This window comes from Hypanus sabinus, chromosome 9 (assembly GCF_030144855.1).
Source record: "Hypanus sabinus isolate sHypSab1 chromosome 9, sHypSab1.hap1, whole genome shotgun sequence".
Classification (NCBI taxonomy): domain Eukaryota; kingdom Metazoa; phylum Chordata; class Chondrichthyes; order Myliobatiformes; family Dasyatidae; genus Hypanus; species Hypanus sabinus.
In genome coordinates this window covers 29,801,369-29,817,702 of record NC_082714.1, presented here as the reverse complement: position 1 = coordinate 29,817,702, position 16,334 = coordinate 29,801,369, and the positions used below count along the sequence as shown (strand labels likewise).

The 16,334-nt window shown below is 39.7% G+C and overlaps 1 long non-coding RNA gene across 2 annotated transcripts; it reads left to right on the top strand.

Annotated features, from left to right (window-relative positions):
* Positions 1-2,403: 2,403 nt before the first annotated feature.
* LOC132399224 (uncharacterized) lies at positions 2,404-15,201 on the top strand. Of its 2 annotated transcripts, none has more exons than XR_009513912.1 (3): positions 2,404-2,471; positions 4,334-4,747; positions 13,476-15,201. It is a non-coding gene; the product is annotated as an uncharacterized LOC132399224 (long non-coding RNA). The 2 variants fall into 2 exon arrangements; XR_009513913.1 differs by having other exon boundaries at positions 4,619-4,747; positions 13,476-15,197.
* The last annotated feature ends 1,133 nt before the right edge of the window (positions 15,202-16,334 follow it).

Here is a 16,334-nt window from a genome sequence, read left to right as displayed (position 1 = left end):
GGCAGTTTCCAAGAAGAGTTTGGAATTTTTGGTGGTATCCCACAGAGTTCCTTGAAAATTTTTGCAAGAAATAAGATTAAAAATTAGAGAAAAGAAACTGAATTACAGTAGATTTTTGTGTGGCATCCGTCAGTCTCAACAGACCATGGATCTGTGCCTGGAGTTTCCAGGGCGCAGGCTGGGCAGGGTTGTGTGGGAGACCGGCAGTTGCCCAAGCTGCACGCCTTCCCCTCTCCACGCCACCGATGTTGTCCAAGGGAAGGGCATTAGGACCCATGCAGCTTGGCACCGGTGACGTCGCAGAGCAAAGTGTTGTTAAGTGCCTTGCTCAAGGACACTAACACACTGCCTCAGCTGAGACTCGAACCAGTGACCTTCAGGTTGCTAGTCTGATGCTTTGCTCACTAGGCCACCACACGCCAGCACCAATAGATTACAGTAGATATACAGTACATATATATTAAATAAGTAGTGCAAAAATAAATAAGAAGTCAGGTAGTATTCATAGATTAAAACATCCATTCAGAAATCAGATGGCAAAGAGGAAGAAGCTGTTCCAGATTGGTTGAGTGTATGCATTCAGGCTCCTGTACCTCCTTGATGGTAGCAATGAGAAATCCTTAATGATGGATACTGCCATTTTGAAACATTACTCTTTGAAGATGTCCTGGATACTACTGTCTGCTTGGCAGTAAAATATCAGTCATAATGGTCCAAGTCTCATGTTCAATAGATTCAATTCATGTATTTACTGCATTATTGCTGTACTCAGGCTACAAATTGTGGGACGATGGTGGTGGTAATGAAGAAAAGTGTCAATGAGATTGGGTCTGGAGTCAAGGTCTTGAAGGCTTCGTTGATCAGGACTGTTACTTGTGAAGGGGTGAGAGTTAGGGTTATGAAACAAGCAATCAGACCAGACACCTGTGGAGGTAGGGAAGGTCATTTGTTCCAGCACATGATTAGTGGAGGATCTGCCGAAAAGGATACTGCTGGAACATTTCTGTACAGGCTTTCGACATTAGCAGTGAGGCAAGGAAAATACAGAACTTTAAGAATGTCTCAGACTCCTTGACAATCAGGAAAGGTGGCTCTCAAACTAAAGCTGAAATAAATCACGTTTCCAATTAAAACTTGTTTCATTGTGGGCAAATACTTCTTCGCACAACTAGCATCAAAGTATGCATTAATTTCTAATACCTAATACCGTGGGCTAATAACAATTGAGAAGGCAAGATGTAGATTCACTAGGAAGTGGCTAAAGGGAGTAAAAATGCTTCAAAAGTTAGAGCATACTTTACATTGGACTCTGTTTCCTAAAATTAATGGTAGACTATAGTCAAAGATTACTTGTAGAATTTGCCAATTGTGAAATTTTTAACAAAGAAGTATTTTTGCAAATAAAGGAATAATACCTCATAAAATAGTTGAGATTATTTTTATTGGAGAAGGACCAGAGGAGGTTCACAAGAAATTTCCCAGTAATGAAAGGGTAAGTGTTTGATGGCTCTGGGCCTGCACTCACTGTAGTTAGAAGAATGATGGGGATCTCATTGAAATGTATTGATTATTAAAAGGCCTAGACAGAGTGGATGTGAGAAGTTTCCTATCATGGCAGAGTTTAGCTTCAGAATACGAGGTGTCCCTTTAGAACAGAAATGAGAAATTTCTTTAGCTATAGGTGGTGAATCTGGACCTCATTGCCTCAGACAGCTAATGAGCCGAAGTCATTGGTATATTTAAAGCTGAGGCTGATAGATTGTTGATTAGTAAGGGCATCAAAGGTTACGGGAGCAAGACAGGAGAATAGAGTTGACGGATAATAAATCAGCCATGATATAATAGTGGAACAGAATAAATGGGCTGAATGGCCTAATTCTGCTCCTAAGTTTTATGGTCATTATAGAAAAGCAAAGCAAACTTTGATAAAAGACTGATATTCAACATTTGAAAGCATGGCAGAAAGTACAATGGAGGACTTGTACTTAAAATTGAAAGAACATAAACAGTATGGAAATGCATCTAATTAGTTAACTCATAGCAAGATGCAATGGCCCTCTATTGCACTCATTCTGCATTTTCTGAAATACAGCTTTGAAAGTAATCAAAGGTTAAATTTTAAAGTTTTTTTTTTGAAAGCAGTTAACAAATGCGCACAAAATGAATAACTACAGTTCCACTTTTAAAAAGTGTTGATGTACTTGCAGGTTATCTATTGCGTAGTTTATGTTATTTGATAGCACTTAAGTCACTCCAAATTGAAAAAGGATTAGCCACAGTGAATTTTCTGTTCAATTTTTAAAACTATAAATATTAAATAGAAACATGGTTGTGAGAATTTAAAGTAAAAACTTAGTGAATTTATAATGACATAATGACTTCATTATGTACTCTTTGTCAACAGAGTGAATGGAAAACGTCATACAGTGGCAAGCACCCCTGTGGCTATCCCCGTCAACAGTAAATATTCCGTAAGTACTCCTCTGGCACTGATTCTGGCCCTATGGCTCAGAAAGGTAGGGAAATGAAGAAGATGTCAGCAGAAATAGTGGTCTCTACATTTGGAGGGACAGATAGATGATTCTGTAGATGCGAAAAAAAAACACGAATGGCAGTTTGCCTCCCAGGGCTAGGGTCCACAATGTGTCTGAACTTGTCCACAATATCCTGAAGAGGGAGGGTGAGCAGCCTGAAGTGGTGTTACATATTGGTACCAACAACTTCGGTAGAAAAAGGGAGGAGGTCTTGAGAACAGAATACAGGGGGTTAGAAAGGAAGTCACGAAGCAGGACTTCAAAGGTAGTAATCTCAGGATTGCTGACTGTGCCATGTGACAGTGAGGATAGGAATAGAATGAGGTGGCAGATAAATATGTGGCTGAAGAATTGGAATGGGGGCAGGAATTCAGATTTCTGAATATTTAGGACCTCTTCCTGCAGGACGGGGGCCAATATCCGTGCAGGCACCTTTGCTAAAGCTGTTGAGAGTAGTTTATGGTGGCGGTGATGGAAACCAGTATGATAGAACTGAGGATGAGCCAGCAGGTTTACAAGTAGATGGTGGCTGTAATATGAATGTAAGGAAGGACAGCCAAAGACTGCAGTCAGAGCAAAGAGTTAAATTTTACCACAGAGACAAAATTCAAAAGGGCAAAGAATGCATTACTGAAGGTGTTGTATTTAAATGTGCATAGCGTTCAGAATAATGTTGATGAACTCGTGGCACATTTAGAGATTGGTTGGAATGATGTTGTGGGCATCACTGAGTCGTGGCTGAAAGAAGCTCATAGCTGGGGGCTTAATATTAAAGGATATCCTTTGTATTGAAAGGACAGGCAGGAAACCATAAGTGGAGATATGGCTTTGTTGGTAAGAGATGGAATTATATATTTAGAAAGAATTGACATAGGGTCAGAGGATGTCGATTCTTAGAGGGTGTAGTTTCTTAACTACAAGGGTAAAAAAACATTATGGGAATCATGTATAGCCTCCTCAAGTAGTAGCCAAGATAATGAGGTTGAGATTGCAAAGGGAGCTGGAAAGGTCATGTAATAAGGGTAATGTCACAATTGTAATGGCAGTCTTCAATATGCTAGGGGATTGGGAAAATCAGGCTGACATCAGATTGCAAGAGAGGGAATGTGTTGAACGTCTATGAAATGGCTTTTTAGAGCAGCTTCTGCTTGAGCCCACTCGGGGAAAGGCTACCTTAGATTGGCTTTGATTGACCATAAGACATAGGAGCAGAATTAGGTCTTTCTGCCCATTCAGTTAATAGTTAAGTAGTGCAAAGAAATAGAAAAAAAAAGACGTGTTCATGGGTTCATTGTTCATTCAGAAATCTGATGGAGAGGAAGAAGCTGTTCTTGAAACATTGAATGTGCATCTTCAACCTCCTGTACCTCCACCTTGATGCTATTATTGAGAAGAGGGAGCGTCTTGGGTGATGGGGGTCCTTAATGATGAATGGAGCCTTCTTGAGGCATCTGCTTTTGAGAGAGTCCTCGATGCTGGGGAAGCTAGTGCTCATGTTGGAGCTGGCTGAGTTTACAACTCCCTGTATATTTTTCCAGTCCTGTGCAGCGGCCCTTCCATAGCAGACGGTGATGCAACCAGTTAGAATGCTCTCCACGGTACATCTGTAGAAATTTGTGAGAATCTTTGGTGACATATCAAGTCTTCTCAAACCTCTAATGAAATATAGCTTGTGTCATGCCTTCTTTGTAATTGCATCAATATGTTGGCCTCAGGATAGGTCTTCAGAAACTTGAGATTAAAGATGTCTTTTGATATATCCACCAGTTGGTTGGCACAGATTTTCAATTTCCTACCAGGTACAAGATGACTTGCAAGAGTTCACCCTCTTGAAAGATGTTCTGACATCAGCCCCTGAGACAGAGATCACAGCGTCATCAAATACTGCAGGGATTTGCACAAGTGTAGTTTTATTCTCCGTTTCAAAGAGTGCATGAAAGGCATCAAGCTCATCTGGGAGTGAAGCATCACAGACAATCATGATGTTAGGTTTTGCCTTGTGGGAAGTAATGGCCTGCAAACACCGCCAGAGCTGATGTTTTGTCTGATTCTGTCTCTAACTTCAATTGGAATTGTTTTTTCAGTTTTGAAATAGCTTTTCAAAGGCCGTAGCCGGACGTCTTGTTTAGTGCAAGATCATTGGTCTTGAACGCCACAGATCGAGCCCTCAGCAGACTGCGAATCTCCTGGTTCATTCACAGCTTTTGGTTTGGGTATGTCCTGTATGTTTTTGAAGGCACTCATTCACCCACACAGATCTTGATGAAATTGGTTGCAATTGTGTTGTATTTATTCAGATTCAAAGATGAGTCCCTGATATTCAAAGATATTGTCCTGTCCACTGACTCAAAGCAGCCCTGTAAGTGCTCCTCTGCTTCCCTTGACCATACCTTCTTGGTTTTCACCACTGGTGCTGCGATCTTTAGTCTCTGCCTATACGCTGGGAGTAGAAGTACAACCAGGTGATCGAACTTTCTGAAGTGTGGGCCTGGGGAGGCACGGTAAGTGCTCTTGATGGTGGTATTTCACTGACAGTCAAATGCATCTTATGCATCAAATCAAAACAGCAGGGATTGTGCTGAGCAGCCCACACTCGTCACAGCGCCAACGTAGCATGCCTACAACCCACCAACCCTAACCATGCATCTTTGGTATTTGAAAGGAAACCAGACTACCCAGACGATATCCACTCAGTCACAGGGAGAATGTACAGATTCCTTACAGGCAACAGTGGGAATTGAACCCTGATCAGTCATCGTTCGCACTGTAATAGCACTATGCTGACCGCTATGCTGCCATGCCGCTCCTTTTCCAAAATGACATGCACTGTGGTCAAACTGGCGAAGGAGAATGAGAAGCCTGAAGCTTGTTCCAATTTGTATTGTTCAAATGAAGGAAAAAGCAGCCAGGAATTAGTAATATGTTAAGCAAACTACTTTTGTTTTCAGAATTTCTGAATGCAAATATGCTCTATTTTCCCCCAGAGCCACATCACTGAGTTCTGCCACATTGCCAACCTCCTCTCCAATAGCTGTTAATGAGAGATCTCTTGCTGAGACATGATGCTTAATATGTCCTGTTGTGTTTGCAGGCATGCATTGCTGCTCAACTGTTTATATCATGTTGCTTTCTGGTGTAATCTGTATTCTAAACACAGCTGCCTATTCAGCAGAATATTTGTATGAGGTCACCAACAAATAACAGCGAGTTAAATGCTGTAGCTTATGGATGGGAACTTAAGAGGTGATGACATGTTTAATTTAACAGGAATACAACATTTGCAATGACCATAGGGCCTCACTATGCAAGAGCCTATTGAAGGTGACCTGGTTAGAGTGCCCTCTAAAGGCACCATCTGAAGTTTGTGTCATCCACAGCAAAACAATACTGTAAGCATGATTATCTACCATGAAACAGATGGCTAGAATGTAGCACTAAACACTGGGGCTCAGGGAATAACTCATAAACTTGGTGGTGTATTAAATGCAGGGTAGCTAATTCTGTTAGCAAAGTGCATCCGTTATTCAAAGTTGAAAGCAAAATTTATTACCAGAGTACATACAACCCTGAGATTCTTTTTCCTGTGGACATACTTAACAAATCTATAGAAAAGTAACTAAATGGTAAACATCAGGAACCTTAAACTGTAAACAAACTGTGCAAATGCAGATAATAAATAAATAGCAATAAATAATGAGCATGAAATAAGCAAGATAAAATTGTCCTTAAGTGAGTATAGTTATCCCCTTTTGTTCAGGGGCCATAGCTGTTCATAACCTGGAGGTGTGAGTCCTGAGGCATCTGTACCTTCTACCTGATGGCAGCAGTGAGAAAAGAGCATGGCCTTGGGTGGTTTCGGCCCAAAACGTCGACTGTACTTTTTTTCCATAGATGCTGCCTGGCCTGCTGAGTTCTTCCGGCATTTTGTGTGCGTTCCTTGGATTTCCAGCATCTGCAGATTTTCTCTTGTTTGATCCACTACCTATTGTAGGGTTTTCTGCTCAAAGGCATTGGTGTTCCCATACCAGGCTGTAATGCAGCCAGTCGGAACACTTTCCACCACACATCTATAGAAGTTCGCCAAGATTTTTGATGAGATGCCAAATCTCCACAGTCTGCTGAGGAAATAGAGGCACTGTCGTGCTTTCTTCACAATTATATTTATATGACAGATCCAGGACAGGTCTTCTGAGATAGTGACACCCAGGAAATTAAAGTTACTGACCCTCTCCACCTCTGATCCTCTGATGATTACTGGCTCATGGACCACTGGTTCCCTCTCCAAAGTCTACTATCAGTTCCTTTATTACACAACTCGGCCAGATTTTCAGTCTCCCTCCTGTATGCTAATTCATCACCTTCTCTGATATAGCCCACAACAGTGGTGTCATCAGCAAACCTGTATATGACGTTGAGCCACACAGTCATAGGTGTTAAACAAGTAGATTGATATTCCAGCAGTTCAGAATCAAGCAAGGTTCAATTTTATTAATTCAGTACTTTAATTCTGGTTTCTAAGAAGCTTGGATCATTTTTATGGCATGAAAGTATATATTATTTAAAACTAATTAATATTAATGATGATACTTAGCCATTGAAGAAATATGCCTTACATGTAAGTAAAACAAAGGATAGATGCTTCAAGGAACTCTTATTTGCAAGTGCTTTTGAAATTAGTTTACCAACTAATGATGTTGTGATACCTATTGTTAAACAAGTAATGACTATTATTCAAATAATGGTATTGAAACAATTTTTCAGGAATGAATATGATAGCTATTATTTTACATATAATTGGTTTGTGTACATTTATATAGCCTGAGAGATGTAAATTCAAAATATTCCTAGAATTTATTATTTTCGCTTTATAATTGTTTATCTTGTTCATGTTAAGTGCTGTAATTATCTCTGCTTGATTATCCCTTGTTGTACAGCATTATATGCTTTAAGAAGATTGGCAATTCCAATTTAGCATCTAGTTTTACATGGCAACATGATGCTCAGGTTGATGTGGGTTTAAAAAACAAGCAGAATCAAGTAGGCTGGAACACTGATCTTTTCAGAGTAAAATGGAACATCTTAATTTGTTTCCCATCCTAATGCAAAATTCATTCACTTTGTACCTTCTATTGCTTCCAAAGCTAAATATCTCCATGATTTCAGTTATAAAATAACACAATTTAAAATTTAATGTTTCTGACAAGTTCAGCATGCATTCTACAAACCCCTTCTCACTACCCCCAAATTGATCTTAAGAAGATTATATCTGCCATTCCCCCCACACCCTCACCACCCCACTACCGAACTCACAGATACACTCTCATCCTGCACTGTTCACTTTTTGTACTTTATTACTGCTGTTTTACATATTTACACGACTGCTTGTTTTATTAAAATAGTGCTAGTAACATTTTACTGTCTTACTTAAACATGAACATCACATTTTATGTCTGCCTGTCAAGCCGTGCCACTCAGGGACTTGAGCTAATTTTAGTTTGTGACTGTACTTGCTGGACCGTAACTAGAGTGAGCAACACATACAAAATGCCGGAGGAACTCAGCAGGCCAGGCAACAACTATGGAAAAAAGTATGATCGACGTTTCAGGCCGAAACCTTTCAGCAGGACAGGAGAAAAAAAGCTGAGGAGTCGCTGGGTGGCAACTAGGAGGCAACTTGTGCTGGAAGTCAGAGCATAGATCCTCGGTAAAGCAGTCTCCCAATCTACGTTGGGTCTCACCGAGAGCACCGAACACAGTATATGACCCCAACAGAATCAGGCGAAGTATCACCTCACCTGGAAGGTCTGTTTGGGGCCCTGAATAGTGGTGACAGAGGTGGTGTAGGGACAGGTCTAACACTTGTTCTGCTTGTAAGGATAAGTGCCGGGGGGAGATCAGTGGGAAAGGATGAATGGATAAAGGAGTTGCATAGGGAGCGATCCCTGCGGAAAGCAGAAAGTGGGGGGGGGGGGAGGGAAAGATGTGTTTGGTGGTGTATATTGGTGAGAACCGACACACTGTATATCAGTGTGACCCAATGTAGATTCACTGAGCATCTAGGCTTCATCCACCAGAACAAGTGGGGTCTCCTAGTGGCCACCCATTTTAATTCTATTTCCCATTCCTATTCCGATATGTCCATCCATGGCCACCTCCACTGTTGTGATAAGGCAAATCTTAGGTTGGAGGAACAACACCTTATATTCCGTCTGGGTAGCCTCCAACCTGATGGTATCAACATCGATTTCTCAAACTTACCGTACTGCCTCCATCCCCCCTCCACCCCGCTTCTCCATTTTCCATCCTCTTTACCCTCTCTCATGTTATCTCCTTGCCCATCCATTGCTTCTCTCTGGTGCTCCTCCCTCCCCCAGCATTTCTCTCTCTCCTCCCCCACCTTTCAAATCTATGCCTCATCTTTTTTTCTCCAGCCCTGCCCAAAGGATTTTGGCCCAAAACGTCGACTGTGCTTTTTTCATCGATGCTGCCTGGCCTGCTGAGTTCCTGCAGCATCTTGAGTGTGTTGCTCAGATTTCCGGCATCTGCAGACTTAGAATCAGAATCACATTCATTATCACCGGTATGTGTCCTGAAGTTTGTTAACCTAGCAGCGGCAGTACAATGAAATACATAATATAGAAGAAAGAGGAAAAAAATAAATACATAAATAAGTAAATCAATTACAGTACATGTATATGGAATAGATTAAAAATCATGCAAAAAACAGAAATTATCTGTATTTAAAAAGTGAGTTAGCGTTCAAAGGTTCAATGTCCATTTAGGAATCGGGTGGCAGAGGGGAAGAAGCTGTTCCTGAATCACAGAGTATGTGCCTTCAGGCTTCTGTACCTCCTACCTGATGATATCAGTGAGAAAGGGGCATGCCCTGGGTGCTGGAGGTCCTTAATAATGGACGCTGCCTTTCTGAGACACCGCTCCTTAGATGATGTCCTGAGTACTTCATAGACTAGTACCCAAAATGGAACCAGCTAAATTTACAATCCTCTGCAGTTTCTTTCAGTCCTGTGCCCCCCATACCAGACAGTGATGCAGCCTGTCAGAATGCTCTCCACGGTACATCTATAGAAGTTTTTGAGTGTATTTGTCAATCTCTTCAAACTCCTAATGAAATATAATTGCTGTCTTGCCTTCTTTATAACTTCATTGATAAGTTGGGTCCAGGTTAGGTCCTCGGAGATCTTGACACCCAGGAACTTGAAACTGTTCAATCTCTACATTTCTGATTGCTCTATGAAGATTGCTATGTGTTCCTTTGTCTTACCCCTCCTGAAGTACACAGTCAGTTCTTTCGTCTTACTGACTTTCGTCTTTTGTTTTCTCTTGTTTGTAACTAGATTTTTTGTGCTGTGTGTGACTAGTCACTCAGCCACCACTTTATTAGGTACTGTACACCTCTTACTCGATAATGCAAATATCTAATCAGTAAATCAAGTGGCAGCAACTCAATATATAGAAGCATGCAGACATGGTCAAGAGATTCAGTTGTTGCTCAGACCAAACATCAGAACAGGGATAAAATGTGATCTAATGGACTTTGCCCGTGGAATGATTATTCATGCCAAATGGGTTTGTTTGAGGATTTCCATGCAGAGTTTACAGAGACTGGTGCAAAAAACAGAAAGTATCCGGTATGCATCAGTGCTGGGAGCAAAACTATCTTGCTAATGAGAGAGATCAGAGGAGAACAGCCATGCTGGTTCAAGCTGATAGATAGGTGACAGTAACTCAAATAACTATGTGTTATAAAAATAGTGTGCAGAAGAGCATGACATTGGACACTGAAGTGGATGGGACAGCGGCAGTAGGCCACAAACATACACTCAATGGCCACTTCATCAGATACAGGAGATACCCAGTGGAACAATGCTTCATTGAGCTGTATACATGTTTACAGTTGAATAACAATAAATTTGAACTTAATTTAATGTTTAATTTTTATTTATTTATTGAGATACAGTGAGGACTAGGCCCTTTTGGCCCTTCGAGGCCCACCACCCAGCGATCGCCTGATATATTCCTAGTCTAATCATGGGGCAATTTACAGTGACCAATCAACCTACCAACCGATACATCTTTGGGCTGTGGGAGGAAGCTGGAATGCCTGGAGAAAACCCACGTACAGGGAGAACATACAAACTCCTGACAGACAGTGGTACCTTCTTGAATCACAAAACACCTCCTGTATGCGTACTTATGGAACTTAAGGATTTAGATGCAGTGATGATGATGGAACAGCAATATACTTCTAAGCCAGTCTGGTTTGCAAATTGAGGAGAATCTGAAAGTAGTTAGTTCCTTTTCATTTGTTGTCCTAGTTCTTCTAGGTAGTGGAGGAGCTGGGCTTGGGAATTGTAGTTGAAATCTCCTTGGCAAGGAACTGCAAAACAATTTAAAGATAGTAGGTACTACTGCCATGGCCCACCAAAGGTGGAAGGAATAAAGGTTCAAGATGTCAGATAGGATGTCAGTTAAATACACTGGTTTGTTTTCAGATGTCAAAGTCAGAATTGAGTCTATTATTATATGCAAAAGTACATGTGTATGCACAGATTCAATAAAACATTTAGTTGTAGCAGCATCACTGGCACATGGCATCATATAAACACACTCACAAAAAAGCACAAATTAAGCATAAATAAAGCACAATTTTTACAAGAAAGAACACAATTAGGACAATAGAATTCCATTTTAGTACAAAATAATCATAATCATAACTAGTGCCCAACTCTAGTGATTAGTGTTCTGCTGTTTGGTTCAAGAACATATGTTGAATGGAAATGGTCTTGATCATGGTAGTGTGGGACTTCAAGCTTCTGAACCTCCTGTCTGATGGTAGCTGCAAGAAGATGGAATGGTCTCAATGATGGTAATGTTTGATAATTGATGTTGGTTTCTTGAGGCAATGCAGCCTGTTGATATTACAGATGGTGGGGAGAGATGTGCCTGGAATGTATTGACCAGAATACTGCTCTTTACAGTGCATTGGATGTATTGAACTGTTCAAGTGTTGTTGGAGCTGACAGGAAAACAGAGTTCCATCACATTTCTGACACAATTCATTGAAGATAGAATGACATTGGGAAGTGAGAGGATGCTCAATCTTTGACCTAGCTTTTATAGCTGCGATATTTATGTAGTTAGTCCATTTAAGTTTCTAGCCAATGGAGATCCATTAGGATGTTAATGACAGAGCACTACTATTGAATGTCAAGGGTAGGTGGTCAGATTCTTAAGTTGAATATGATTATTGACTGATGCTTGTGTGCATGAATGTTATGCCAATTATGAGACGCTGCTTGAATGACTCAAAGTCTTACTATTTTCAGGCCTGTGCTGCTTCATTTTCCTACAGGGTTGCACATAGAATTGAACAGTCAATAGTCAAACATGCTGAAAAGATGATTATTGATATACCAACTGTAGATGATTCGGCCATGTACACGGCTTTGTGGTGATGTCCTTGGCTGAGATCACTGATCTCCATAAAGCACCACCATCTTCTTCTGTGTGAGGTGTAACTCAGGTGAAAGGGAGTTTTTATCTTGTAGTTTTATATGAAGTCCTCTTTTCTACACTTGGTCAAATCTTGCTCTAATGCCAATGGGTGTCACTTCAAATAAAGTATATCTCATACTTCACTAAATTCATTTTTTTTCCAGTGCACTAAAAACTCATTGTTAACAGCTGTGTGAAAAAAATGTGTCCTCAGGTCCCCTTTAAGCCTCGTTCTTCTAATCTAAAACCAATGCCCTCTAGTTTTTTGAGTCACCTGACTTGGGGAAAAGATGGAGATTATCTACCTTGTCCACGACCTTTGTGATTTTATAACAAGGTCACCCCTCAGCCTCCTTTCTCAGCCTATCCAGTCTGTTACTATAACTCAAGCCCACCAGTCCCCGGAACAAGTTGCCAAAGGAAGTGGTAGAGGTGGGTGCAATTACAATGTTTAAGAGATGTTTAGATAGGTTAGTGGACAGGAAGGGCTTAGAGGAATAGGGACCAATTGTAGTCAAATGAAAGCAGCTCAGGAAGGCTGGGACGGATGAGTTGGGCCAAGGGACCTGCTTCTGTGCTGTATAACTCTCTGACACAGACAATAGAGAATTTAGTATGCTCATAAGTCTAACTTTTATTGAGTAAAACTAACTCATTTGGCATTTCTGAGAAGCATTGCATTCCATCTGGGCTGAAAACATATGTGGAATAAATTGAAACTATAAATCTTCAATTCTTTTGAGTCCGTTTATGCCATTTAAAGTTGAATATAATATTCTACAGCAAAGAATTCAATCAGTTAGTTAACCTGATTTGTTCAATGAATGGTAGTATATATTGGAAAGTCTATTTTTGTATAAAATACTCAGGAAACTATTCTTTGGTTATTCTGCAGTTGCTGTGAAATATAGTCCATTAAACTTACGTTCTATAAAACAGACCTTCAGCAGTGTTTTGAAATAAAATCCTAGTAAAAATCCACTATAGCTAAGTGTTGCTGTTCATATATAAATGAGGTATATCTACTTCTAATAAAATTCATTTAATATGTCATAAAACTCCAAGACGCTGAAAATATGACTACTGAAATACGCTGTACGTCTGGCATCGTAGGTGTTTACCCGCATAGACACAGCACCTTCACTCTGTGCATTATTCACAGTCAGAGTCAGTGAAAAGGGAGGTTCATCACAACACAGACTGTTGGTGCACTTTCATGTTGACATCTGCATTTGCTTGGCAACATAATAGAATTTCTCACTTGCTTTTCTTACATAATGTCCTCTAAATTCATGCATCTTTTTATCCAGGAAAAAAGTCAATTTCAAAATAAAAATGAAAATTCTAATTAAATTTATTATCAATGTTTGTATATGACACTGTATGACACTATGCACTATATGACCTGAGATTTGTTTTTTGCAGGCATTCCCAGAACACAATCAATGAAAAAAGTACATAGAAACAAAACTGAGAATCAATGTGCAAAAGAAGACAAATTGTGCAAATACAAAAACACATCTTAATAAGAAGCATAAGTAGAAAAGTAAAATAATAACATTGAGAACATGAGTTGTAGAGTCCTCAAAAGTGAGTCCACAGATTGTGGAATCAGTTCAGTTTTGAGGTGAGTGAAGTTATCCACACTGGTTCAAAAGTCTGGTGGTTGAAGGGTAATAATTGTTCCTGAACATCTTGGTGTGGGACCTAAGGTTCCTCTTTCTGTTAAACACAATTGTGAAAATATGATATACCTATAAAAATGAGTAAACAATGTAGTTCTAGATCTATTGGTTTCCCCTAATTTCACTTTGAATGCTTTAATTGTCTTGATCTGGATTTACTACTTGTTTCACTAATAATCTTTCGATCCATATTTGCAAACTGACTCATGTTCTTATTGCATTGGACTGCAAATGAAAGCTAACAGGGCTATAAATCAGAAAACATGTTGCACAGAGTACGTAGCAATCATTCTTACAGAAAGCAAAATACACAGCTGTTCAATGAGCTACGTTGTTCCAGGCTGATATCAGACACTGGCTTCTGCCCAGCTCCTTGCTGGCAGTGTCCTCAGGGAGATGAACGAAAGGGCTATTGTACTAATGAATTTATTTCATTTATTTCTACTAAGAATTATCTGCTTAGTGATTTTTTGTTTAAAAGATTTTTATTTGCAAATTCTGGTGAATCCAGTGACTTATGTTCTACCTAATTTCTATTCAATATCTCAATATATAACCAATATCAATACAAATGAAGCATTATGGAAAATTATTGGTAAATATAATAAAATGATTAATTATTACACTGTGGATATCTGGTCCTAAGATTTTATATTACATACCCAACGATATTTATATAAAATATTCATCAATATCCAAACCATCATTACTTCCTCAACTTTTCGTTAATAGAGGGCTAGGATCTTGGCTCAAAGTATTGACTTTTTAATTCACTTCCACGGATGCTGCCTGATTTGCTGAGTTCCTATTATTTTGTGTCTATTGCTCGACATTTTCAGCATCTGCAAAATCTCTCGTGTTTAAGAGAGAAATCTTATTCTCTTTACTAAATGTGAAACATGTGCCTATCGTGTGATACATAGCTGTTAGTGCGATGCTATTACAGCTCGGGGCATTGGATTTCAGAGTTCATTTCCAATGCCGTCTATAAGGACTTTCTGTGTTCCAAGCCATGAACAAGTGGGTTTTCTCCAGATGCTTTGGTTTCCTCCCACAGTCCGAAGACGTACCAGTTAGTAGGTTAATTAGTCATTGTAAATTGTCCTTTGATTAGGCTGGGTTAAATGGGTGTATTTCTGGGCTGGAAGGAACTGTTTCATGCTGTATCTTCAAATTAAAAAATAACTTTTTAATTACAGGAAACTAAGACTAAGGTGGCTGCTGTTTTTAAAACCTTGTTCTAACAGTGCTGCCAGTAATGAAGTATATAAAATAGAGCTCACAAGTGAAGTCGCCAACTGTAATAATCACTGATAAACTCTTTAGCTTAAGACAAAGACAATTCATCCAGAGCAAAGCTTTACTTTTTCATTGTCTGTAAAATATCCTGACAGAGAAGTTACAAGCACTAGTTCAGCACTTTGGTGTACTGAATATCCTGGATGTAGGTAATTAAATGTCCTGCTTTGGAACAATGATTGTACACAGAACGTTAATCTGAGGGATCCAAACTAATATCTGGTTCAGTCAACGTTTTGGGCCGAGACCCTTCGTCAGGACCGAAGAAGGAGGGGGCAGGGACCCTATAAGGAAGGTGGAGGGAGGGTGGAAGGTGGCAGGTAAAAAAACCAATTAGAGGAAAGATCAAGGGGTGGGGGGAGGGGAAGCAGGGAGAGGTGAAGAAGGAATGTAAGGGGAATGCACTATGGGTAGTAGAAGAAAGCAGAATCATGAGAGAGGTTGACTGCTCATTTCAATGGATGCTGCCCGACCTGCTGAGTTCATCCAGTTTGTTTGTACGTGTTGATCTGACCACAGCATCTGCACTGTACTTTCTGTTTAGTATCTGGTGCCTTTTGCCTTACAGCAGTTGTTTTAATATTCTTTACTTTAAGGTGTTAAATAGACAAAGGATGGATTGCAAAATCTTGGGATATCGAATAAATGGAATTAACTTTGTTAGCCTTGAAAGAGTCACTGTAGATAAAGATTAGGTGTTAATTTGTATTATTGTCAGTACCTAAATGCCACAGGGGCCTGTCAAGGAATGGCAAACCCCTTGGACCCTTTTATAGAATATGCAATTATATTAAAACCTTATTCTTCGAACAAATAAATCTGAGTACATTTTTAAACAATTCAATCTGCAATTACAAAAGCAACTTAATTTGAATAAGAATTCTATCTCTGCACAATTGATACAACTTCAAATCTGATAAAAGATCCCCCTCGCCTGCATTGCACGACAAGATGTCAAAAGTATTGTTACGTGTAAAGTCTCGGAACTCGTGAAAGGCTTTGTACAAATGAAAGCCTCGCTTCTTTCCCATTATGTCTACGTTCACACGTGGTCTTTTTTTTTACAAGAATGATTTGCGTCCTTTCTGAAATAATTACATATCTGTGGCTTTTTGATGAAGTCCCTTTGCATTCTCAATTGTGTTAAATGTAGCTGAGGACCCAAAACATGTGGAAATTTCAGTGCCACTTTAAACAGATGGCAGATGTAATATGTGAGAGAAACAGATAAAAGTGCAAAAATATTTGCTTCTTTCCACTTTTTGCATCTTCTTCAAGTAAGCATCTGCTGGATTATCAC